The sequence below is a fragment of the Electrophorus electricus genome, chromosome 20 (genome assembly GCF_041902795.1).
Source record: "Electrophorus electricus isolate QZ-2024a chromosome 20, ASM4190279v1, whole genome shotgun sequence".
Taxonomy (NCBI): Eukaryota; Metazoa; Chordata; class Actinopteri; order Gymnotiformes; family Gymnotidae; genus Electrophorus; species Electrophorus electricus.
Window position 1 is genome coordinate 4,437,501 of NC_137516.1, and position 10,443 is coordinate 4,447,943.

At 45.1% G+C, this 10,443-nt stretch overlaps 1 long non-coding RNA gene and 1 other non-coding gene across 2 annotated transcripts; one reads left to right on the forward strand and one right to left on the reverse strand.

The window, feature by feature from the left end:
- Positions 1-7,720: 7,720 nt before the first annotated feature.
- Positions 7,721-7,792, reverse strand: trnat-cgu (transfer RNA threonine (anticodon CGU)). The gene has a single exon. It is a non-coding gene; the product is annotated as a tRNA-Thr (tRNA).
- Positions 7,793-8,561: 769 nt separating this feature from the next.
- On the forward strand, positions 8,562-9,083 carry LOC145652658 (uncharacterized). Its single transcript, XR_014118911.1, has 3 exons — positions 8,562-8,634; positions 8,729-8,784; positions 8,880-9,083. It is a non-coding gene; the product is annotated as an uncharacterized LOC145652658 (long non-coding RNA).
- The last annotated feature ends 1,360 nt before the right edge of the window (positions 9,084-10,443 follow it).

The following is a 10,443-nucleotide window of genomic DNA, read 5'->3' on the forward strand; positions in this document are numbered from 1 at the left end:
CCTCAGAATAGTTTGTTCTCCTATATGGGGCTCTCTTTAATCTAGCTGCACTCCAAAAGCCATTCAAACATCTTACATAAATTATGCTCTCAGTATTAAAATCAAAGACAAGCGCCACAAGTCCCAGAGCTGCACCAGAAAACTTTTTGATGGACAGAAAGAGAAGAAAGATGATTGTAAAGTACATATCCCATACATTTCAGCTTCATACTTCTGGGTTTTTTCAATATCCTATTTTTTTCTTTTCATCATACAGCCTATATTTATCTCTTAAAGCAATCTGTGCAACCACTGTGACCACTGTCTCATTTTAAACTGAAGAATTCAATTCTATTCTATTCTATTCTATTCTATTCTATTCTAAAGTGAAGGCCGGGGCATTTAAAGTTCAGTTCAGTCCTCTCGAAATCGAATATTACAAGAAAACCATTACAGAGTTTTCTTGAAGCACAGGAATAGTGATATGGTTTCGTGACTTCATGTTTCTGTGTAAGAGTGGGACTGGCCTCAGATTAGCATTTCCACTCAGTCATGTGAAGGTGAAGGCCAATGTAAACTGGCACAGTACGACACAAATCTTTCAGACTAAAAGGCCTGCTTTGCCCCTAATGCCCCACTACTGTATGAGACTTACTGTATGCTGACAGGAGGACTGATACTAGATAAGACGTGTCCTGAAATAAACACTAATAAAAAAGCACAGACGTGAGTTCATAAAGACTGCGTTCATGGTGGAGAGTGCACATGTGCTGTACTAGCAGGTGGGGCTTCATTGGCCAGCTAGTGTTCTTTTTTTGCCCCACTGGTGTATGAATGTATCTCTCTAGGCCTTAAAGCGGTGTAGCAGCGACTCAGCAGCTGAATAAAGTCGACTCGGCAGCTTAGCACACACCCACTCAGCTCAGGCGGAGCAGAGGTGAGAACTATGTCCTTCACAACTCAGCCAGGAGAGTGCCGCTTTCACAAAGACCTATAACCGATAAAGGTGTAGGAAGAAATTAAGGGAATACATTAAATGAAAAAAGGGCAAGCAAATCAAAGAGAAAGCAAGAGAACAAAGCAGGACTAGGGGGACAAAGATGGAGAAGAGGTGGAGTAGGAAAAGCACGAAAGAGTCAGCGAAAAACATGGTGAAAGATTAAACAAGGGAGTTAAAAGAGGTGTGTGGAGATAAGAGGGAAGCAGAGGAAAGACTGTGTTTCTGTAAAATTAATAACATACAGAATTAACCAAAAAAGATGTGCAGAAGAAATCAAAGACATGTACACAATGCTAACTTATGAAGCTCCCATTTCATCATTAAGCATTGTTAAAAACGACTCTACACACCTTCCACTACAAAGTTCCTTCTGCCAAAACTGTGTAACAGTGTAATCTTTTCACCCTTTAAGAGTTTGGTCTAAGGATTTTGTTCCGAGTCATATGTGGCTTGTACTGGATCTATCTGAAGAACGGACTGGTCATGCACATGCACAACAAGCCTCTTAGAAATGATGGACAAGAGACGTGGATGAAAGTTACAGAGATCCCTTTCTTACTAATTCAAATAAACGGTGAAATATTTTAGCTATGACATCAGCACATGTGTGTTAGGTATCTGAGAAAACCTTCCGGATTTGTGGCTGGTGTGCGTTTACACCGCTCATCCCCGCGTTTCTCCAGCGCGTCTCAGTCTGTTTGGCTAAGAAAACATGGCAGATCTGGAAAGCACCTTACATCGCCAGGCACGTAAACTGTGAGCAAAAATTAAAAATTAATAAAAACATGACAAGACTCGTGATAAAATAATAGTTAACATCAAGATTGGTTTTCTAAAATGGAGAGAGTTATTACATTCGATGGGATGAAGTTGGAATCCGAATTAATGAACTTTCTGCTGGCCAGATATCTAGGCCTAAACGCAATCTATATAATGCAATTAATTGTTAGAGTGAGACTTTACATAACAAATTGAGTAGGTAATTATTTATCAAAGCTTAGCAAAATATGCTTAATCCGTTACATTAAAGTAAATTTAATTCTATTTGTATAATGTTTTTAAACAGCTTTACAGAAATCTGCGCCTGGATTAGTGCTAGGAAGTTCAATTTTCAGAATCTATTTTCTGTCTGGTCGTCCGATTAGATCTATTTATTTTCTCCCAGGAGAGGATGTGCTTTCTTTAATCTGAATTATTAATCTTAAATACTTTCCAATATGTTCGGGTACCACAAAGCGACATGAGGTGTTTTTTTGTTTTGTTTAATGGGTGACTATTAAGATTAAATTCTGCTTGTCAGAAGTCCATATTTTTTTGTAATTTTTAATATCTTGAGAATTTTCTCTCCGATATTTTGAGATTTTTTCATGAGATATTTTAGTCTAATCATTTTTTGAGAACCATGACAAATAGGTATTAGTGGCTAGTTGGTAAAATAATCAATTCCGATGGACTTGTGCACCAGCTCGATCGGAAAAAAAAAAATTCGTTCAAAAGAGCGGTTCGTTCCCGAGTTGGGGTTCTCTAATCCGGATGACCACTGAGCAAGCCAAAACCGAGAGTGGCAAGGGAAAAAAGATGGCACGAAGAAACGATGAGTGCAGCTAGAATCAAAATCCCAAATACTTCCAGAGGCAAACGATAGAGAAGTGGGACTAACAGACACCATTATATCACTAGTATGGTGATTGTTTTGATCAAGCACTTAATCAGAGGATATATATATAGCTGTATATATCTTAATATAAACCATAAATTGATATTTGAGATTTTCTGCATCGTATAACCCTTATCTAGTATGGCATGCAGTAAAATTTATTTATAACCAGCTTCTTTCTTTAGTTGACAAGCACAATTGATGAAGTGAAGATTGGCGAAGTTCATGGGATTTCCAGAAATTGGACCTTCGGTCTTGGTGCAGCAGATCAGAATTGAATCATTTTGTGTACCTTTATCGCCATCTATTGGCCAGAGGGTCTCCACAATGTAGAAGTGTTTCACGTAATGTAACAATTTATGAATAAAGCTGCATAACTTGAGATCAGCTATTTAGTTAGATGTTTAAACTTCATCATAATAAGTTCCTCTTCATTCCAAAACTTCTGCATGCAAAACTTAATATTTTACTAAGATATGACTGTACAAAAAAAAAAAGGATACTGTTTGTTATAGAATATTATAAGAACCTTTAGCAGTACCGTCTGCAGTGCAGTGACTCCTGCCTAAGACTTGAGGCAGTAAAATTTATTATAGAGTGTTAAGAGAAATCTTAGTAGAAATGTCCACAGAAATCACAGAGCAAAAATGTGAGCGAGAAAAAGGCTTGTTAAATGCAATTGAGGAAGGCAGGGAACCTATGTTTGTTTGTGTTATTAACAGTGAGAAGTGAGTGCGGTGTAACACTGGCTTTAGGGGTTTCCCTGTCCAGAGGCATGATGTGGTGGAGCAGAGGGTAATACTGTGGGGTGGTTAGGTTGTGGTGTTACCTTGTCTATTATTTATGACAGTTGATTAAGTTCATGTTTAAATGCTCTTTTGTCATGTAGGCTTTGGTTATTCCTTGCTGCTGCATTTCTGTTAAGGGATACAGATGGGATTGGAGGTAAGAAATTAATCAGACCACAGATATTGAGGCCTTGTGCCCATGTTCAGGCCTCTTTAGCAAACCTTCTTCACTCTTTTTGTGTCCCCTTCAAGTGTGGAATAAAAAACCTGTGCCACATTGGTCCAGTGTAGCAGCATGGGCTTCCATGGCTCAGCCCCAAAAAGTCAGCAACCTTCCTCATCAGACCAAGATGGAGGGCTCCACTTCCAGTGCTGCATCCATGCAAAGTAGTTCCGCGTTCCCTCTGCAAGGTCCTGAACCCAGTCGGACTCGGACTGGACAACCAAGTTGTGTTTCCAGCAGTCAAATGGATTCTTCAGAGGCTCAAACTACAAGTGGCTCTGCTGGGTATTACCAGTCTGTGTTCCAAGGTGGCCAACAGTTTCCTGGTGTTGTATCCCAACCCCAGCTGCTGGATTCCTCTGGTAATGTTGAAGCCCGGTATTGGGGGCAGAGCTCCGAGAGTGTCCTAAGCACCCCCCAGATATCCAGTAGCCTTTTTGAGCGTGATGCTTTACATGGGGGGTCTTCTGGCAGCTTGGACTCTGTATCCAGTGCTCAAGGTTTCCCCAGTCAGTACACCAGTTCATGGCTGTACACTGCCCAATCTGCTCCTACCCATCAACATCAGGGAGGCTACTGGGCTCCATCCTCAGGCCAGTCAATGCATCTTCCTTCAGAGGAGCCCCAACCTCATGTTGCTTCCCCTCCTCAACCTGAAAGCTACCAACAGCTTCCCCATCCTTCACAAACCAGGCCAGTAAGTAAGCCTGTGTCCCAAACCCAGACTGTAGGAGGTGCATTGGTTTCAACCTCTCAGCAAGGTAGCAATGAAGGTCAGTACCAGAGTTCCAGCTGGTCCGCTTCTGCACCAGTTATGAAATCGAGACTCCCTTTTATACCTAGCCAAAGCACAATTGTGAGTTCTGACACGACCTCCCCTAGCCAGCAGTCAGCCAGTGACTCTGCCCAAAAAGGCTGCACCAGCTCCTATGGGGCCCTTCCTCCTTGGCTTGCAGGCACACGGCAGACATCTACCCTCCAGTCTGCCCAGTCCCAGATGCAGGGTTCCAGTGTGGGTTTGGGTGTTGCCTCTACCAGCCAGCAGTCTGCCAGTGATGCTCCACTAAAAACTGATGGACCTCTGTCAGGCACAGGGCAGACCCAAATGCAGATCATGAGTTCTAGCTCAACCTCCATCAACCAGCAGTCAGCCAGTGATGCTGCACAAAAAGGCTGCACCAGCTCCAATGGGGCCCTTCCTCCTTGGCTTGCAAGCACATGGCAGACATCTTCTGCCCAGTCCCAGATGCAGCCTTCCAGTGGGGGTTCTGGTGTGAGCTCAACCAGCCAGCAGTCTTCCGGTGAAGCTCCACTAAAACCTGATAGACGTCTGTCAGGCACAGGGCAGACCCAAATGCAGAGCCCAAGTTCTGGCTTGACCTCTACCAGCCAGCAGTCTTCCAGTGATGTTCCCCAAACAAGCAGTGCTTATTATGGGTCTCTGGATCCCCAGGGTGCAGGTACATGGCAGCCTTCAGCACAGACTGCCCAGTCCCAGATGCAGGGTTCCAGTGTGGGTTTGGGTGTTGCCTGTACCAGCCAGCAGTCTGCCAGTGATGCTCCACTAAAACCTGATGGACCTCTGTCAGCCCAAGGTGCAGGCACAGGGCAGACCCAAATGCAGAGCCCAAGTTCTGGCTTGACCTCTACCAGCCAGCAGTCTTCCGGTGATGGTCCCCAAACAAGCAGTGCTTATTATGGGTCTCTGGATCCCCAGGGTGCAGGTACATGGCAGCCTTCAGCACAGACTGCCCAGTCCCAGATGCAGGGTTCCAGTGTGGGTTTGGGTGTTGCCTGTACCAGCCAGCAGTCTGCCAGTGATGCTCCACTAAAACCTGATGGACCTCTGTCAGCCCAAGGTGCAGGCACAGGGCAGACCCAAATGCAGAGCCCAAGTTCTGGCTTGACCTCAAAGAGCTATAGCTTCACTCTGGACTTTCCTGTTCATTCCTTCTAATTGCCCAACGAAGGCTCTATCTAATGCTGCCTTGCTGAAACTGTTATTGATCCTTTTCCAAATGGTTGTCCTGTCGTCTTTAATAAAACGTATCGTCAACGTTGCTGCCTCTGCTTGATTTTTCCCTAGCTTAAACAAATGCTGTTTGAAATGTCACTTTTATTTTAAAATGAGCACTATCCAAACACAAGTCTCTGCAAAGAGTTAGTCAATCTATTTTTGTGTGAGGTAGTGAAGGCATAGTTTTGTTCCCTGATTATAGGCATGCCACATGAAACTACATTGGTGAGAACCAGGATGCCCAAACTGCTTTTGATGTGCTAAAAAGCTTCACAGGATGAATTAGTCAGAATTAATCACCATTTTCATGTGACTTCAAAGTGTGATGAAGCAACACTCACTGGCCACTTTATTAGGCATACCTGTTCTGGTGCTAGATGGGCTGGTCTCGGTGAGTATTTCAGAAACTGCTGATCTACTGCGATGTTTGCACATAACGATCTCTATAGTTTAAATAGGATGGTCTAAAAAAGTGAAACACTCCAGTGAGTGGCACTTCTCTGGTGGAAGTGCTTTGTTGATGTCAGAGGAGAATGGCCTGACTGGTTTGAGCTGATGGAAAGGCAACAGTAACTCAAATAACCACTTGTTACAACAGCCACCAGATCTCAATCCAATAGAACACCTTTGAGTTGTGGCGAAATAAAAGATTCACATCATGGGTGTGCAGCAGGCAAATCTGCAAGAACTGCTGTCATGTCAATATGGACAAAAATCTCTAAGGAATGTTTCCAGCGCCTTGTTGAATCTATGCCACAAAGGATTAAGGCAGCTCTGAAGGCAAAAGTTGGTCCAAGCCAGTACTACCAAGGTGTAAGTAATAAAGTGGCCAGTGAGTGTAGATTGGGCTAATGCCACACTGACAAAAGAAGCTCCATTTGTGTTGGAGGTCTTAAGGTGAACAAGGATGAACCTATAGTTAGCTATTTTGGCCAGAAATATGTGTGCGCTTCCTCAGCAGGGTGGTTCAGTCTACACGGTTACATCTATGGTGATTGCTGGGGACTGAACGCAGGCCCTCATACATGCAAGGCATGTGCACTAACACTGAGCTACATCTCCGGGAAAGTGTATTCTTTTTACGTTCCGAAAGGCACAACAACTAGTCGCCTGAGTGGACTAAGCAAGTTGTCATCTGCCAAGCCACCAAGCCAGAGCCTCAAGAGTATAAAAACCAAGCCAGGAACAGTACACAGATGAGGCACTTTAAAGTTTTGGTGGTAAAGACTTTGCAGTCCTGAAGGTTCATTCATTCAGCAAAGGTGGCTGGAAACAAAAATTCTCTGTACATTCTGAGACTGACGCAGGTAGGAAACTTTGATGCACCTTAGATGTCTTAAAGCAATGGTGACCGAAGAAGCGAGGCAAATTCTGACATTTGTAGAACTTCATGACGGCAACAGATGACAACTGAAGTACAAGGACTCTGGCAAGACATTTTTTAAGGCACATGTAGTCAAGAGTTTGCCAGCATAAGATCATGTCCCGTTTCATTTTTGGAGTAAACAAGAACCCATGGTCTTTGGTTTACGAGACCAACGCCTTGCCACTTGGCCATCATGCCTCAGAGACTGGATGTTTAACTGGCCATTAACCACACACATAACGTTCCTACAAGCTTGCCCGTTAACTCTCACAGTGGAAAAGGGGGAAGTCGCTCAAAACATCAACACCCTTCTGACTCATGGTGGAAATCGGCCTCGTTCTGACTCATGAGTAACCGTCATTGGAAGCTGAGCATGCCCTATCGATAGCATCAGCACAAAGTGTAGCACCCTATGCTTCCAAACAGAACCTTTTCTAGAGGGCAGCTGTCCTAAACATCAGGAACACATGCTGGGGATTGAACCCACGATATCACGCATATAAAACACAAGCTGTACCACTGAGCTACATCCCCAACACGCTCACGTGCCGCATGTGTGGTGACCATGCCACGAAAATCAAGAAACAAGGGAACGAATCAGCACACAGTCGATGACCATGTCAACCCACAATGACTATGGTTATCTTCCATGACAATGTTTTGTGGCATTCCCCTCAAGTGGCTTTTAAAAGGCATGAACGGGGCTCGAACCCGTGATCTCCGGTTTACGAGACCGACGCCTTACCACTTGGCCATCACGCCACGACCTAAAAACCTCCGATGGAACACAAATCATGTGGAAAACACTTGTTAAATGCATTTGAGGAAGAGTGTGGAACATGTGGCACTGTGCTCAGAAACACACTGTTGGTGATTAACACGAGCTGGAATCAATTGCCCAATCTAAATCTCTTGGCTGCAGACCCATGGACTTTGGATTTACGTTTTGTGATGTTTACTGAATTGGAAATTTTCATCAAATTGAATCTGCTAGGACTGTAAGTTTATAAAAAGTGCTAGGGATCTCCAGCTCCACTTGCTTCCATGGACAACATGGATATCAAAATATGATACTGGAAGAAAGATGTACACAGCTATCTCAGTTGCTCTTGTTATTATGCATTGAATAACTCCCGCTGGTGCACCTATCATCCCATAGGTAACAGCAGAGATTACATTTAAACAAACATCAGTGATCAAAATCATTCCTCTTTCCTCACAAATATATGTTTTTGTGTTCCTCACAAGTCCAGCCTACATCGAAACTTCGTCAAGATTAGATGTAAAAAAGGAATTACAATGGCCCAAAAATATTCCCAAACACACAGTTAAAATATACAACACAGTGAGAAAAGGATATTTCATGGATTCAAATGTTCCACAAACAAAGCAAAAACAAAGGGCAGCCATACTTGGTTAGACAACATCTGAAAAGGGTTTGAACAGGTGATTCTTATCAGCCAACTTTAATGAGAGGTTTAAATGGAATGCAGGTAGGCAGGGAGCCCATGTCTGTTTGTGCTTTTAACAGTGAGAAGCGAGTGCTGTGTAACACTGGCTTTAGGGGTTTCCCCGTCCAGAGGCATGATGTGGTGGAGCAGAGGGTAATACTGTGGGGTGGTTAGGTTGTGGTGTTACCTTGTCTATTATTTATGACAGTTGATTAAGTTCATGTTTAAATGCTCTTTTGTCATGTAGGCTTTGGTTATTCCTTGCTGCTGCATTTCTGTTAAGGGATACAGATGGGCTTGGAGGTAAGAAATTGATCAGACCACAGATATTGAGGCCTTGTGCCCATGTTCAGGCCTCTTTAGCAAACCTTCTTCACTCTTTTTGTGTCCCTTTCAAGTGTGGAATAAAAAACCTGTGCCACATTGGTCCAGTGTAGCAGCATGGGCTTCCATGGCTCAGCCCCAAAAAGTCAGCAACCTTCCTCATCAGACCAAGGTGGAGGGCTCCACTTCCAGTGCTGCATCCATGCAAAGTAGTTCCGCGTTCCCTCTGCAAGGTCCTGAACCCAGTCGGACTGGACAACCAAGTTGTGTTTCCAGCAGTCAAATGGATTCTTCAGAGGCTCAAACTACAAGTGGCTCTGCTGGGTATTACCAGTCTGTGTTCCAAGGTGGCCAACAGTTTCCTGGTGTTGTATCCCAACCCCAGCTGCTGGATTCCTCTGGTAATGTTGAAGCCCGGTATTGGGGGCAGAGCTCCGAGAGTGTCCTAAGCACCCCCCAGATATCCAGTAGCCTTTTTGAGCGTGATGCTTTACATGGGGGGTCTTCTGGCAGCTTGGACTCTGTATCCAGTGCTCAAGGTTTCCCCAGTCAGTACACCAGTTCATGGCTGTACACTGCCCAATCTGCTCCTACCCATCAACATCAGGGAGGCTACTGGGCTCCATCCTCAGGCCAGTCAATGCATCTTCCTTCAGAGGAGCCCCAACCTCATGTTGCTTCCCCTCCTCAACCTGAAAGCTACCAACAGCTTCCCCATCCTTCACAAACCAGGCCAGTAAGTAAGCCTGTGTCCCAAACCCAGACTGTAGGAGGTGCATTGGTTTCAACCTCTCAGCAAGGTAGCAATGAAGGTCAGTACCAGAGTTCCAGCTGGTCCGCTTCTGCACCAGTTATGAAATCGAGACTCCCTTTTATACCTAGCCAAAGCACAATTGTGAGTTCTGACACGACCTCCCCTAGCCAGCAGTCAGCCAGTGACTCTGCCCAAAAAGGCTGCACCAGCTCCTATGGGGCCCTTCCTCCTTGGCTTGCAGGCACACGGCAGACATCTACCCTCCAGTCTGCCCAGTCCCAGATGCAGGGTTCCAGTGTGGGTTTGGGTGTTGCCTCTACCAGCCAGCAGTCTGCCAGTGATGCTCCACTAAAAACTGATGGACCTCTGTCAGGCACAGGGCAGACCCAAATGCAGATCATGAGTTCTAGCTCAACCTCCATCAACCAGCAGTCAGCCAGTGATGCTGCACAAAAAGGCTGCACCAGCTCCAATGGGGCCCTTCCTCCTTGGCTTGCAAGCACATGGCAGACATCTTCTGCCCAGTCCCAGATGCAGCCTTCCAGTGGGGGTTCTGGTGTGAGCTCAACCAGCCAGCAGTCTGCCAGTGATGCTCCACTAAAACCTGATGGACCTCTGTCAGCCCAAGGTGCAGGGACAGGGCAGACCCAAATGCAGAGCCCAAGTGCTGGCTTGACCTCTACCAGCCAGCAGTCTTCCGGTGATGTTCCCCAAACGAGCAGTGCTTATTATGGGTCTCTGGATCCCCAGGGTGCAGGTACATGGCAGCCTTTAGCACAGACTGCCCAGTCCCAGATGCAGGGTTCCAGTGTGGGTTTGGGTGTTGCCTGTACCAGCCAGCAGTCTGCCAGTGATGCTCCTCTAAAATCTGATGGACCTCTGTC